This window comes from Oryx dammah, unplaced genomic scaffold (assembly GCF_014754425.2).
Source record: "Oryx dammah isolate SB20612 unplaced genomic scaffold, SCBI_Odam_1.1 HiC_scaffold_2, whole genome shotgun sequence".
NCBI lineage: Eukaryota > Metazoa > Chordata > Mammalia > Artiodactyla > Bovidae > Oryx > Oryx dammah.
In genome coordinates this window covers 140,846,957-140,864,391 of record NW_024070186.1, presented here as the reverse complement: position 1 = coordinate 140,864,391, position 17,435 = coordinate 140,846,957, and positions in this window count along the sequence as shown.

The following is a 17,435-nucleotide window of genomic DNA, read 5'->3' as shown; positions in this document are numbered from 1 at the left end:
ACATTAAGACTTTTTCTAGGTGGCTGAATAGTCAACATGCCAGGTAACAGTACATAGATTATAAAGAGAGAAACCGAAGTGAGTGCCTTTCAACTAGTTTGCAAGGTGCTGGCTTTTATCCCTCAGGACAATAGAAGCCTATGGAGGAACTGATGGCTTCACCTTGATTCTGAAAGGGTCACTGTATTCATAGTTGCTCTATAAATATAATGGGTTTCCCTGGTGGCTCAGGCAGTAAAAAAAAAAAAAAAAAAAATCTGCCTGCAATGCAGGAGACCTGTGTTCAATCCCTGGGTCAGGAAGAACCCCCTGAGAAGGCAAACCCATTCCAGTATTCTTGCCTGGAGAATTCCACGGACAGAGGCTTCTGGAAGGCTATAGTCCATGAGATTGCAAACAGTCAGACACGACTGAGTGACTTTCAAAACAACTATGAATATAATACTCTGGGGGGGGGAGTGATGACAGCAGGTGGCATGATAGGTAAAGTGAACTCATGGCATTTATTAAAAACTAAATCAGGCTTGGCATATCTACTGATGACAACACTTGAGTTTTTACCAGGAGTGAAATGGCAACTACTCCAGTACTCTTGCCTGGAGAATCCCATGGATGGAAGAGTCTGGTGGGCTAAGTCCATAGGGTTACAAAGGGTCGGGTACAACTGAGCGACTTCCCTTTAGTTTTACTTAGATTTGTAGATATTACTGTCTCCTGACAATACAAGATTAAGGCTGCCACAGTTACTGGCAGCATGTTTCAGAACAATTGGCAAACTGCTAGCCTCCCAGACTTAATGATCCTTTCAGCTTGCATTCTTGGTACAGAAAATGTTAGAAAAAGGAAAACAATTTAAAAAATCTTCACTGGATACTTTTTTAAAATTATAACTATTGCGATTAAAAATTCACATATCTTAACTACAAAAAATTCAGGTGATCTGAGAATAGAAAGGAAGACAAAAATAAACAAGAGAGAAAAAAGCAGTGTTCCTTTATCTCTAATGAGTATACACATGTGTCCGTGCTATGTGGCTTCAGTCGTATCCAACTCTGTTGACCCTATGGACTATAGCCCACCAGGTTCCTCTGTCCATGGGATTCTCTAGGAAAGAATACTGAAGTGGGTTTCCATGCCCTCCTCCAGGAGATCTTCCCAACTCAGGGACTGAACCCATGTCTCTTCTGTCTCCTTCAGATTGACAGGTGGGTTCTTTACCACTGGCACCACCTGGGAAGCCCGATGGGTACACACATCAGGCATGAAATCATGAATGGCAAACTCTGACTGAGTATATCTGGAGTATGACCTGAGACTCTATTTCAGACAAGCTTCCTACTGAAGCTTCTGGTGCTCAGATAAGTTCTGGGCTACAAAGGTGCTGAGGGTAAGGAGCAGTTTACACTCCTCCTTCAATCCTCCCATCCCTGCCCTTTCACTGTTGTTGACGTTGCTGGTATTACCACACTGACCTTTATTGACTTTTGAGTGTTCATTTTCTGTTTAAGAAGATGGTTAAAATATATAATAGGATGGCCATTTTAAAAGTAGGAGCTGCAATTTAATGTACACAGGAGATATACTAACAAATTCAGGAGAAGAGATATTATCATGTTTTACCATTCAAATGTAATCAGTGGACTTTCAGAAACACATAGACAGACAGCTTAAATACACTGTGCAAAAAAGCAGTGATAGATCTCAGAGGAGGATGGATGGGACAGGGACACAATAACTAAAGGAAATAAACATAGAGAAAAAAGATGGAAAAGCAGAGAACGTTGTTTTAGATGTCGGGGTATCCATGCTTAAATCCCAGTTTCAAACAGATTCTTTCTGGCACAGCTACGGTTAGAAATCGATGTTCACAGAAATATTCAGCCTTGCTGCATTCATATCTGTAGTGAGAGCATCTCAGGGAACTAACATGAAAAAAAAAAGTGGTGGTTTTTAATGTGATTCTTTATGTGGCTTTGATTGCCACTAACAGCCAGCAGATGGGATAGATACTTTAGGGAGAGAAAAAGCTCATCGAAGTTTTCTGGCCAAAATAAGCAGTTATACTTGCAAATGCATCAGAACATTGAGAATTGCAAAATTTTACTAGGGAAAGAGTCACATTGTGACTGATCTGGACTGCAGCACACCAGGCCTCCCTGTCCTTCACCATCTCCCAAAGTTTGCTCAAACTCATGTATAGTGAGTCGATGGTGCCATCCAACCATCTCATCCTCCATTGCCCCCGTCTCCTGATGCCCTCAATCTTTCCCAGCATCAGGGTCTTTTCCAATGAATCCAGGGCTAGTTATATTTGATTCAGAGTTTTCCTCTCATACGAAAGCTTGAGGTAACAACACTGCCATTCTGCTTTTAACATTCTCAAAATGAAAAGAATTCCAACACAATTTTTTTCTTTGTTTATAGAAAGAAAATCTGTATTCAAAGAATAATCTTTGAAGATTATTTCATTTAATATCATGGATATTAATAGTCAAGAAATTCAATATGAATCACAATTTGGAGATAATCCAATATCTGTTATTCTGGCTTTGCATTATTTAAAATTTTATTGACACGTGTTAGGCTTGAAAAGGATGCAATGCTTTTCTGAAATGATCTGGGTGATGCACTTCCTTAATACCTGTATTGATTGTTAATCTGGGTCACATTTAATGATTTGAAAGCTATTAATTTCATACACAATTTAAAAGCACTTTATTATTATTTAACATAGTGTCATATTTTTGCTACAAGACAGTTACAGTTCCACATTGTTTTATGGTATCTCAACACAAAACAAAGGAGATATTTATTTCAATATAAATTTATAGAGCTTAATAAATTTGAAGAGTAACAATAAGAATAAATTCAATGACATGACTCATTTTGATATACTAATCCTACTTAGATTGAGTCCAATGTGTTTACACAATTACTGATTGCACATAAGATCAGGTTTATGGGAAATGATACCAAACAGAGCTTCATTGTTTTGGCCCTCCAAAGGTCAAGACTGAAGCTAAATAACAGACTCTCACTCTGAATTCTAAGGCCAGAATCCAAATAGGATACATTCTTGGTACTTATGCAATGTGTGTTAGTTGATCAGTCATGTCTGACTCTTTTCAACCCCATAGACTGTAGCCCACCAGGATCCTTGGTCCATGGGATTCTCTAGGCAAGAATACTGAGGTGGGTTGCCATTCCCTCCTCCAGGAGATCTTCCCAACCTGGAGACTGAACTCAGGTCTGTCTCCTGAAGTGCAGGTGGATTCTTTACTGTCTGAGCCACGAGGGAAGTCACTTATGCAATAATCTCACCATTTCCTGTCTCACTGGATTCCCAGGGCAGTCTTCACTAAGCGGAATCAGTTTCTCCCCATGGTTCCCACAGGATACAGATGGTACACGCAAATGAAGATAACACCTTATTTACAAAGAGACTAATTACAAAGTCGTGAGTGAGGTATAGGGAGACCATAAAGAAGAGTTCAGGGACCAGGGCAAGTAGCAGAGGAGCTGGTGTCATCAGTTGGAACAAGAGACCGATGGAAGGAGAGGTTACGGGGTGCAGTTAGGAAAACAAGAGGCATTAGGGCAGGGCACAGACCCGAGGAGGAAGACAGGGAAATAAATGATCAGACCACCTTCTCTTCCAAGTTAGGCTCTCACTGGCCCATCGCAATTGACTAAAATATATGTCAGTTTCTGGGACAAGAGCAGAGTGCGAGGAGGGTGGAGGTAATCTAAGAGGACAAAGGAAAGCTATCCAACATAAATCCTCAACGGAGTATGGAAAGCACGCCTCAATTCTTTTCAAACCTGCAATTTCCTTTCTTTTTTTTTTTTTTTTAATTTATTTATTTATTTTTAATTTTTACTTTACAATTCTGTATTGGTTTTGGCATAGATTGACATGAATCCACCACAGGTGTACATGCGTTCCCAAACATGAACCCCCCTCCTACCCCCCTCCCCACAACATCTCTCTGGGTCATCCCCGCGCGTCAGCCCCAAGCGCAATTTCCTTTCTAATGTAAGCAGTAACAACAATGGATTTAAGGAGAAAAACAACAGCAATGCATAACCTAAGGCTTAGAGACAATCTAAATTCTCATGCAATTCCTGTCATCATTCAGGGAAAACAGTTAGCATGTTAGGTTTATCCCCCAAATGGTAAATATCATTATTAAAAGAGTGGAATGATTTTTGTATTTGAAAAAATTAATTAAATATGAAAAAAATCAATGAAACACTAGGATACGGCATTCAATTGTAAAGATTAAATTAGAGGGAGGAAATCAAACACAGGTACAAATTTAAACTGGAAAATTGTGGAAGTGTAAACTGTAAAATTTTAACACAGATAAAACTGCTCTGTCACATTTTCTAGTTAAATTAACTGTTCATTTTATTTAGGACTCACATTTTGGCACCACCACAGTCACTGTTACACATCCTGTTATGGAAAATCTTTCAAAATGTCTAATTATGCAATTTCTGAGGTGGTGACATTTTGCTACACTGAAGCACCCTCACTGTTCTTGGATGATCCTGCTCCTTAAAGCCCCTCAAAATCCACATTACGTATGCAAGCCTTGCATTATACCCAAATGAAATTGGTGTAGGAAGATGAGATAAACCTGTTCTGACCTTATAAGCTATAGCATATATTCTGAACAGCTGTCTACTGTGTGCATGCAATTTTGCCAACCATACATTTCCTTATAAGTACAATGTAAAGCGGGCAATTGTATTTATCTCTTGGTTTATAAACAGAACTTCATATCTGCAAAGTGAGTTTTTGAATCTAAAGAGAAAATATGCTTTGGGAAATTTTTCTTTCTTTTGTTTCCCTCTTCATCACTAAAGTCCTCTTCTGTTCTATTGTGAAATTCTCTTTCATGTGTCATGGCCATTGAAAAGCATCCTCAGATATTTCAGCATCAGTGACACTAAGTGTCACTTCAATGTCCATACTTCATCCACTTATCTCATTTATGAAAAATGTATTGATAGATTACCAACAACATTCTATTTCATTTAAAGAATATGTCCTCATGTTTTTAACTTCAGGTCATATACGAAAGGCTTCAATGTATTCCTATCAGAAGGTCATTCTTCAAATGAATATTCAAATATCGTTTATATTTTCTTTTAAATAAGTCTAGGCACAATTAAATCTGAAGGTTTTTATTTTTATAGTTTTATGATGTTAATTTCCTCCTATGAATTTCTATCATAAACCATATATACTGAGTAACAGATCTGCTCTCAGACTTAAAGCAATGAGTTGATACTAACTTACAAGAAAACGGCAACAGAAACTAGAAACTCATCTTTATTCATCTTACTAGAGGTTTTCAAAACTTCAGGTACTGACAATCATATCCTCAGAAATGTACCACCACCCTAGCCCTAGCGGAAAAGGCACACCAGTGCTCTGCATCACAGATGCCCAGCTCTCCAGCCACGACAGCACAACCAGTGGTGAACAGTTGATGAGAAAAGAGCCCGTCTGACGTCTGGCCAGCAGCCTGAGGACTATAAGCCCAGATGCAAGTGGGAGACATCAAACAAAATGGACATGAGACGGTCTGGGCTCGAACTTGAACACAAGAGGCCAATGTAAGCGGAGGAGTGTAGCCAGTGGAGAAACTGGAGCAGATGTGCAAAGGGAGAAAATTCCATGACAGAGAGGGTGGAAAGAAGAGACTGCCCAGTCCTGAAAGTGCCCAGATAGTAAGTTTTTCCACCCAAGTTCCTTAACAAATGCATTCGTTCAAGAAACCCCTTTTTGCATGAAGTTAAATTAAGAGACTCTCCATTCCTTGCAAATAAAAGACTTCCAGCTAGAAAAGGCATAATGGTTAATAACAAAAATAGAATAAAACAAAAATAATAGTAATATGTTGGTAATAATAATACATTCATTTTATAGGCTTTAACATCACTATAAATAAAATACATTTATAAATAATTATATATATTTATAAATAAATAAAATAATTTATTTTTAATAAAGAAATTCAATTTTAGGCTTTTAGAACCTATTACAGGAGTTGGTGATGGACAGGGAAGCCTGGCATGCTGCAGTCCATGGGGTCGCAAAGAGTTGGACATGACTGGACAGAGCTGAATCTATTATAATGAAATAATTTTAACCATTGATAGAAGATAATAACTAAGGAGAGGAAGTAGAAACAGGATGGGTGCACTGATTTCTCTAGTACCTATAAAAATTCCACAAGCACAATCTTCAACTGCTACAGCATAAAATATTATGTATTATAGATTATATTACAATATGAGTACATGAGTGCCAAGTTGTTTCAGTCACATCCAGTTCTTTGCAACCCTATGGACTGCAGCCCACCAGGTTCGTCTATCCATGCAATTCTCCAGGCAAGAATACTGGAGGGGGTTGTCGTGTCCTCCTCCAGGGATCCCTGGATCCCTCCTCCTTCCCTACACAGGGATCAAACCCACACTTGTTATGTTTCCTGCACTGGCCGGTGAATTCTTTACCATTAACGCCATCTGCAATATTGCAGAAGCCCATATTGCAATATAAAAAATATTTAATTTACATGAGTGATGATTATCAAACATGCAAAGATACTATTTTCACTATAAGCCCAAAGCACAGAGCTTTGTAATTTCAAATACAAAAAGCAATTTATTTATCACTTGGGCAAATATTATTGAGTATCAACTATATGAAAGTGAAAGTGTTAATTGGTCAGTTGTGCCTGACTCTTTGTGACACCATGGACTGTAGCTCTCCAGTCTCCTCTGTCCATGAACTTCTCTAGGCAAGAATACTGGAGTGGGTAACCATTCCCTTCTGCAAGGGATTTTTCCAACCCAGGGATCAAACCCCAGTCTCCTGCATTGCAGGCAGATTTTTTACCATCTGAGCCACTAGGGAAGTCCATGCACTATATAGCCTGCGCTAAAAAGAAAGATGTGAAACAGTAGAGCTGGAGAGAAAGACTTAATAATCCCTGCCTTCAGAGCATGGAAGGAAATATTAAAATATGACAATCTCCTAAGCTATGATATATATGACATGCATATATGAAATTAAAAATTTTTTTCAAATTTTGTTTGTTTCCTTGTTTTTAAATTTTTGGCCATGTTTCAGGGCATGTGGGATCTTAATTCCCTGACCAGGGACAGAACCAGCCCCCCTGCACTGGAGGTGTGGAGCCGTAACCACTGGACTGCCAAGGAAGTCTGAAAGTAAATTATTATTAATAATATAAGGATATTATTACTACTACTTTATTGAATTATCACAATATTTTAAGTTGGAAGAGGTTTAAAAGATTATATACTACACAATTCCATTTATATGACAATTTTGAAAATATAACATTTTGGAAATGGAGGGCAGGTTAGTGACTGCCAGAAAGTTGGGACCGAAAGAAGGTGGGAGAGGAGTAGGTGAGGTTATAAAAGGTCTATATGAGGGATCCTTGTGGTGTTGGAACTGTTTATTCAATGTCTTAACCGTGGTGATGGATACAGCAACCCAAATAGGAGATAAAACTGTATAGAACTGACCATAACCCAGATACACAAATTCAAACGAGTAAAAGTAAAACCAGGAGAAATTTGACTAAGATAGGTGTGCAGACTTGACTAAGATAGGTGTGCAGATATTCTAGTAATGACATATTTTACCACAGTTTTGTCAAATCTTAACAATGGGGTGAAATGGGCAAAGTGTACAAGAAATTTTCCAGAATAACTTCTTATAACTACATGCAAGATTGTTAATTTTATGTATCAACTTGAAAGGGTCAAGGGATATCTGGACAGTTGGTTATACACTATTTCCAAGTGTGTGTGTGTGTGCACGTGTGAGTTTCTGGAAGAGTCTAGCATTTTAATTGGTGGACTGAGTAAAGCAATGGCCTTCCTTCATGTGAGTGGGAGCCACTCAGCCCTTCAAGGGCCTGATAAAAGAGGACTGAGAAGGGCAAGAATTCACTGTCAGTCCTAGTGTTTGAGCTAGGACATCACTCTCCCTCTGCCTTCAGGGTTTCTGGTCTTAGGCCTTCAATTTGGACTAGAGTCTACACCATCAGCTCTCTTAACTCTGAGGGATTCTAATACAACTGGCTGTTGTTGGTCTCTGGTTGGCAGGACCCAGATCACTGGATTTTAGCCTCATAACTGTGTGAGCCAATATCTTAAAACAAATCTCTTCCCTGATTATCTATCTATTCATCCATCCATACCTTTGCTATTGGTTCTGTTTCTCTGGAAGGCCTAATTAACACGTGTATCTACAATTGTCTCAAGAAAAATTTCAACTAAATAAAAAGAAAATAGATTTTAGTGTTCACTGGGGTCTAGATTCCAAGCTTAGCTTAAACTATCTGAGCCTCAGTTTTCTGTCCTACAAAATGCAGATAATAATTACCACTGAGGTATTACTCTATTTATTGATACATTCATTGATTCATTTATCCACTCAAATGCGTGCAAACAGAACTCAGTTCCAGTTGCTATATTAACAAGTTGAGAATAAAAATTCTATTATTCTTAGTACTACTACTGTTGCTACTGTTAATCTCACGACTACTAATTATAATGGAGATTCTTGACCTCAAAGAATGAACAAGCCATAATAGTGACAAACTAAGAGATATTTTGTTTTGATAAACGCCCTGGTAGAAGGAAAGGACATCTAAAGGAGCAAACAACAGCCCTCCCACTCAGAAGAGGATTGGGAGAGTTCTACACTATGTTTAGATATTTATCCTCAACACTGAAACTAGCTTTTCAGGAGTCAGGAGAAGTGCCAAGGATCAGAGATCCAAGAAACATGATGTACTGGTGAAAATCCAAGACACCCAGTACAACCGAAACACAGAGTAGGGAACGGGAAAACTGCAGTTCTATTACAAGGACACACACAACATAAACAGGATCGCACGAATCAGTCTAGCAAAACGTTCGCTTGACATCAAAGACTCAGATAAGATGCTCTGCATTCTCTACAGATAAGATGCTCAGATTCTCTACAGTTCACAGCAAACATAAAGCACTTTAGCTATTATCAGTGGTTGTATCAGTAGGTATAATAGCAATGGTAATAGTAGCAAGAGTAGTAATAATATTTAATATCACTTTTAATAAGGCCTTTTTTATATAATATTTTTATATAATAAGGCCACTTTTAATAAAGCCTAATTTTTAGTGAGCTAGCTACTTTTCAAATTAAAGTTAATTACCATCAAGGTAATGAGATGAACTATTCTGTGAAACAAGACACTTAAGCACCACATGTCAATGGTCCAAAGAGGATCTATATTTTATTTTAGGAAGTCAAAAGCTGTGATCTATTTATCAGTACAAAGGACGTTGAATTCATATGGCACTACACTCCTTATTACCATATAAAAGCCTTTTTGATCTCCAACAGGTGTAAACCATGGGGAATTCTTAAAAAACAATACACTGCACATTCTAGGAGCTGATAGATAGTGTAAGGATAGAAAAGTACCTAAGGGACTCCCAAATATTTCAAAAAGTAATACATGTGATGGGTACAAATCAATGTTTTATCGTGGTATTATCAATTCTGACTTAGGAAGTGTTTGGTTAAACTTTAACGCCATCTTTAAAGATAATCATTATTATTCCAGGCAGGGGCACCAGGGAAGGGTATTCTAAGCACAAGAAAAATAAAGTGTATGAAGTTAGACACTGGATGTCTTATTTGGCCAACAGTGAAAAGCACTGAATGTTTGAAAAATGTGACCCAGTGTGCCCAGATAGTGAAGCAACATCTGAGGAAACGAAGGAGCATGTTCCTAATGTCAAAAACACAAGGGGCCGTCAGTATTTTTAAGGAGATAAGTCTTATTCTACTGAGAGCGTGGGGATAGACCACATCAATAGGGAATAGAAATAAAGGTGATCTAAAGGGAACTATGGATCCCCAGTTGGCACAGTGGTAAAGAATCCACCTAACAAAGGAGGAGATGCAAGAGATGTGAGCTTGATCCCTGAGTCAGAAAGACTGTCTGGAGTAGGAAATAGCAACCCACTCCAGTAGGTATTCTTGCCTAGATAATTAAAAGTTCAGAGGGGCCTGGCATGCTACACCCCATGTGGTAGCAATGAATCAGACAGGACTGAGCCACTGAGTATGCATGCAAAAGGAAACTGAAATAACAAGACAAAGATGAAAATAGCCTGATTGAGGAAAGAGGGCAGTGCATAGAAAACTCATAGAGCAAAAGAACAAAGCAAACCAAAGCAAAATAGACAAGTTATAGTGGTCATTTTCTCAACAATTATTGCAGCATTTTGTTTACACTCTTCAAAATGCCCAGCATAAGCAATCATGAAAGCATTTGCAGTCTTATTTCCCCTCTGAATATAAACTTCTTGAGGTCAAAGAAATATTTCCATCTGGAGAATATCCATGAGTACTATCACAGTTTCTCACTTATGTTAGTGACTTGCTAAATCTATTAAATGAATGAAATTCTCTATGAATTAAGAGGAAAGTGAATTTTATATCTAAAATGAAACAAGAAGTCAGAATAATGAGTTATTTACAAGTTCATCTTACAGAAGAAATGAACATTTTATTCTGTACTTCTCTTCAGTTTTTACATATAAAAATCTTCATTTTCAATGCAAAAGTAAAGGTCCTAGGTTACTTTTTAGGGTGTTGATTACATGTAGCATTATCATTTATACCTTGAGCCTTATTAATATGAGACTGAGAAAGAAGATTGAGAAATAGGAATTTGTTGTTTTTATTGCTGTACAGTGTCCCATAGATGATTCTTTCTCAGTGATCCTTCATTTATTTTTCAAAAGTAATTGAGAAGCTATATAAGGAAAAAATAACAATCCAAACCTAAAATCTTCAACAGACAAATAATGTATTCTTTCTTTCCTTACTTTTTTTAGGTTTAAGTCTTCTAATGCAGAGAAACTGGGTAGAAGTAAAACATTAGGTCAATTCTGATGCTACATTTAATCTACCTTAAATGACTGTCACCTGGGTTCCAAATAATGGAATCACTTCATCCAAAATTTGTCATAAAGGGTTCTTGAAAAATAAGTGCTATCCCTCATTTTCCTAAATAAAAATCTGAAACTAAAAGAATTTGGGTAACTTGCTCTGAATCACAGATCTTATATACAGTGGAAAATTATTCAACATCTTATTTGTCCGAACTCTCTACTCAACACACTGCCTCCTTTTACATGATAAACTATCTCTGATAATAGAAAGAAATCAGCCTCAACAATTTGACCAAGGTTGCAGTCACCTCACACTCCATGTCAATGTACTCACTCTGCAAAAAAAAAAAAAAAAAAAAAAAAAAAGTCCTCTTTCAGTTCTGTGACCCATCCTGGCCAGATGAAGGAGGAAAGCTGAGAAACGGTTTGTGCCTTATGGGATTCTCGTCATTTTGCTCCAGGAAAAAGGATTAGTTGTAGCAGAATTATGCTGTTTTTCACTGGGCAAGGCAAAAATAACCAAGCAGAAACCTACAAAGTTTTTCATACATGTATACTTTTTTGTGAGGATTTTTCAAACTGTATTTTGTGAATCATATGTAATATCGAACGTCAGGGAGCTTCTTTATTTTAGAACCAATAATCTTTTGAAAAAAGGAAATGAAATCAAAGTAGACTGACCCAGTTTTAAAACAAATGATGGTTAGGGATGAAACAAAAGAAGGAAGAGGGAATGGCAAGTCTCAAACTTAACTGACAGAGCTATAAAGATCTTTAAAAAAGAAAGCTAGACAAAGCAAATTGTGCACAAAGGAAAACAGTTTTAAAAAAAATTAAATGACTCTAATTTTCTAACAATTTTTTGCAAGTATAAGCCTGAAATAATTACTTAGCAAAGCATTCAAAGAGATCAGAGCTACAACTAAAGACATCCTTTCTGTATTTTTTTTAGTAAATTATAAGGGTCCAAGTTTCATTAAATGCATAGTCAGCTTTTTAAAAACTCCTATAAAAGCACTAGAGAAGAATGTTTTCAGTTCATCTCCCCCTGTAATACAAATAACACTTTTATCAAACTTCTTTTGATAATGCTCATTTTCGTGATCATATTCTTAAATTACACCATCATAAACAATAAAGTTTCTCATTTTTAAGCAAAAGTTTCACAGTTTTCCTTTAGAGAAGTTTTTCTTTTTTTAAAACCAAGTTTCTCTCATTTTATATTTCTGTAATGAATCATCTTCAAATGGAATTTAAACACTAACTATTCCAATAAGAGACATGAACAGTTACATCAGGTATTGTGACTTTGGCCAAAGTAGAGATTTATTGAAACTGCATGCTGAAGATTCAAGGAACTGCATGAATATCTCCTAAAACCTCTCTATCCTGCAACAAAGATAGGCTTATGGTAAAGTCCCTGATTTCATCTAGGCATTAAGAAACACAGGTAGATAGAAAGGCACCACACTTTGAACTGATTATGAATTAACAGTAGCTAGTAGCTATCTTTGAATAAGTTCTTGCTTTTATCATTTTCTTGTCATCATGACTAATACTGACTGATGTTCAGAGGCTTTAAAACTATTCATTTAATCCTGTGGAGTGTCCACTTTCATTGACTGAATACTACCCATCAGCTACTGTGTCCAGTACACACTGGTTTTATCCATCTCAACAAACATTTCTGAAATGGCCTCCTAGTTATCTATGTGCATGTGAATCTTTCTACAGTGAGGCAGTAAACCTAGTTCAGGTAACAGAATGTGGCTCTGTCACCAATTGATAAAAAGAGAACGAAGTTTCACCTGTGTAATGGCCACACAAAAAACAGGCATGACCATCAACCCAGACATGGCTCTCTAATAGTTTCCCTTAATCAATTCTGTTCCAGAAATCTCTTTAATCTGATTTTATTACAATCAATATGGACAAGGAGAACAGAGTGAGGAAGCAAAAAGTAAGTGTTAACTCCATCTGGTCGCAGATGTGGTTCAGTTTGCCCACAATCAAACTCAGGCTTTTCACGTTCTCCACCTACCAGATCCTGGCCTGCTGGTGAATTACAGCTCCTGACTCACCAGTTAATTGACTGGGATTCTAAGATTAAATCCCAGTAATCTTTCTTTTTTTAAGTGATCAAAAATTTATTTATTTATTTTTTTAATTTTAGTTTCTTTTTTTTTGGCTGCACCATGCGGCACGGGAGAATCTCAGTTCCCCAACCAGACCAAGGATCAAACACATGCCCCCTGCAGTGGAAACACAGTCTTAACCACTGGACCACCACATAAATTCACATTAATCTTAATGTAGATTAAATTAGCATTCTGATACTGAATATCAAGGCATATATGCAATTTGTGTATTATCATTTATCATATAAATCAATTTAAGTAAATTTATTTAAATATATTAAATATCTTAAATTATACATTGTATTTTTTTGTAATATCAAATTCATGACAATTAATTACATTTCTTCATATATCATATCTTAGACAGGAATATGCCATACTTGGACATTTTTCTAAGCAGATAAATTATTAAATGGAGTTTTAATATCATAATTTCAGCACACAGTTAGGGAACTATAATTAGATTAGACCAAGGCTAACGAAACAATATTGTAATAAAAATAATACATTAGCAACAACAAAGAACCCTCTAGGGCTAGATAACCAGGATATAGTTCTATTCCTTGCTCTGACAGAAGTATCTAACCCTCGGCAAATCACTTACATCCTCATTCAGTTTCAAGGCCCTCTTCTAAAAAATAAGAAAGATGTACCTGCTTAACATACACTGTGGTCACAGAGACCAGGAACATAGGCACACAATTGACTCATTGATCATATTAAGTGGCCTATAAGTGTCTGCACATGACAAGCTAGGTGACGGCTACCTGGAGTGGTTCCAACAAAATGTTGCACTAATCCATCATGTGGGAGTAGTACGGCATTGCTAAAGAATAATTTCCAGAACTCAACTGGACAAGATGGTTATATAGAATAGGTTTTAAGCTACCAAATATAAACCCCTAATTACTTAAACTTGGGAATACTAAAGGTGCAGTGAAAATCAGAGACACAACTCATCTGTGGTTCATAAAATAACATGTGCAGAGACTTAGGGAAATGCTGGGCTATTGTATAACATTTACCACAATTTTCCATGATATACTGAAATATGCATTATAAGTGAGGGATAACACAGTGAACATACTGTAGCACAACGTCATTAAACTTTAAAATTTTATAGTCACCCTATGACTTTATTCATATAAATAACATGTCCTCAGTGAAACATGAGGGCATTATGCTAAGTGAAATGACACTAACAAAGAACAAATATTGTACAATTTCACTTATATGATGTATATATAATAGTGAGGGATTCCCTGGTGGCCCAGACAGTGAAGAATCTGCCTGCCGTGAAGGAAACCTGGGTTTGATCCCTGGGTTGGGAAGATCCCCTGGAGGAGAGCTTGGCAACCCACTCCAGCATTCTTGCTTGGAGAATCCCCATGGACTATCGCCAAACAATATACAAAAAAAATACTTCATTAAATATTGCCATCTCAATCTTACAGTATTTTATATTCTCTTTTAGTTCTGGATTTGTAATAGTATATCATCAATCATTAAATATCATGACTTGAAAATATTCACAGAGTATTCACAGTGGTACAAATAAAAATCTTATAGAATTTAAAAGGGAAAGCTTGATGAATAAAAATATAAAATATGCCATCAACAGATGACTGCATATACAAAATATGCATATAAAAACATACATATAATGAACTGTATTACTCAACCTTTTAAAAGTTAAGGGAGGGACTTCCCTGACAGTCCAGTGGTTAAGACTTTGCTTTCCAAAGCAGAGGGTGCAGGTTCAGTCCCTGGTTCAGGAGCTAAGAACTCACAAGCCTTGTGCCCTCCCCCACCAAAAAAAAAATATATATATATATAAAACAGAATCAGTACTGTAACAAATTCAATGAAGATTTTTAAAAGATGGGAAAAATGCTGCTCTTTAAAAATTCTGATATATGCTACAGCATGAATGATACTTGAGGACATCATGCTAAGTGAAATAAGCCACTGAGAAAGGGCAAATATTATACGATTTCACTTATATGATGTATATACAATAGTGAGGACTTCCCTGGTGGCTCAGACAGTAAACAACTTGCCTGCATTGCAGGAAGCCTGGGTTTGATCCCTGAGTTAGGAAGATCCCTTGGAGAAGGGCCTGGAAATCCACTCCAGTGTTCTTGCTTGGTGAATCCCCATGGACAGAGGAACCTGGCAGGCTACAGTCCAAGGGGTTGCAAAGAGTTGGATACAACTGAGCAACTAAGAACATACAATAGTTGAACTTATAAAAACAGAAAATACAATGGTGGTTGCTAGTGGCTGAGAGCAAAAGAGAGTTAGGAGTTATTGCTTGATGTGTACAGAATTTCAGTTTGGGAAGACAAAGAAAGTTCTGGAGATAAATAATGGTAATGATTGCACCTCAGTATGAATAAGCCCAGTAAAGTATACACATAAAAATGGTTAAGGTGGTAAATTTTATCTTAGATATATTTCAGTTCAGTTCAGTTCAGTCGCTCAGTAGTATCCGACTCTTCGCGACCCCATGAATTGCAGCATGCCAGGCCTCCCTGTCCATCATCAACTTTACCACAATAAAATGCCACAAATAAACCTAAAAAATGTTCAATATATTTTTTACAGAGCTGTCCCTGGTAGATTAGTGATGAAGAACCCACCTACCAATGCAGGAGATATGGGTTCAATCCCAGATCCAGAAGATCCCATGTGCCATGGAGCCCATATGCCAAAACTATTAGCCTGTGCTCTAGAGTCCAGGAGCCACAACTACTGAAGACTGCACACCCTAGAGACCTTTCTTAGCAACAAGAGAAGCCACCGCAATGAGAAACCTGTGCATTGCAACTAGAGAGTAGCCCCACTTGTGGCAACTAGAGAAAGCCTGAGCACAACAATGAAGATTCAGCAAAATAATAAATAAACTTTGAAAATATACTTTGACATTTACATTAAAATGAAATAAATTCAGTATATTAAAGCAAATGTGATACCAATAAATTTTCTGTACCTTAAATTAGTAATAATGAATATTCAACTATTTAAAATTATTATTTTGCTCCAAACTCACTGTGGGTGGTGACTGTAGCCTTGAAATTAAAAGATAATTACTCTTTGGAGGAAAAACAATGACAAACCTAGGCAACGTATTAAAAAGCAGAGATATTCAGTTCAGTTCAGTTCAGTCATTCAGTCCTGTCCGACTCTTTGTGACCCCATGAATCGCAGCACGCCAGGCCTCCTTGTCCATCACCAACTCTCGGAGTTCACTCAGACTCACGTCCATTGAGTCGGTGATGCCATCCAGCCATCTCATCCTCTGTCGTCCCCTTCTCCTCCTGCACCCAATCATTCCCAGCATCAGAGTCTTTTCCAATGAGTCAACTCTTCTCATGAGGTGGCCAAAGTACTGGAGTTTCAGCTTTAGCATCATTCCCTCCAAAGAAATCCCAGGGCTGATCTCCTTCAGAATGGACTGGTTGGATCTCCTTGCAGTCCAAGGGACTCTCAAGAGTCTTCTCCAACACCACAGCTCAAAAGCATCAATTCTTCAGCACTCAGGTTTCTTCACAGTCCAACTCTCACATCCATATATGACCACTGGAAAAACCATAGCCTTGACTAGACGGACCTTTGCTGAAAAAGTTTATCTTGTCAGAGCTATGGTTTTTCCACTAGTCATGTACGGATGTGAGAGTTGGACAGTTAAAAAAGGCTGAGCACCAAAGAACTGATGCTTTCAAACTGTTGTGCTGGAGAAGACTCTTGAGAGTCCCTTGGACAGCAAGGAGATCAAACCAGTCAATCCTTAAGGAAATCAGCCATGAATATTTATTGGAAGCACTGATGCTGAAGCTGAAGCTCCAATACTTTGGTCACCTGATGTGAAGAGCCAACTCTTTAGAAAAGACCCTGATGCTGGGAGAGATGGAAGGGGGGAGAAGGGGAGGACAGAGGATGAGATGTTTGGATGGCATCACTGACTCAGCGGACATGTGTTTGAGTACACTCTAGGACATAGTGAAGGACAGGGAAGCCTGCAGTCTGTGGGGTTGCAAAGAGTCATATATAACTGAGCAACTGAACAACAGCAACAATTGCTTCTTAATGCACACCTTGACCATATTTATCACCACTACATTTTAGACCAAAATATGTTGTTCTACTTCTCTGTTCAGTCTGTAGTTGCTCACTACATAATTACTCACATTTTCTCACTCTTTTGCCCCCACTTCATCTATCCACTCAATTTCACAGGATGTTGACAATTCCTGAAAGAGACTTTGCATTACTATTTCACATTATATTTTTTAT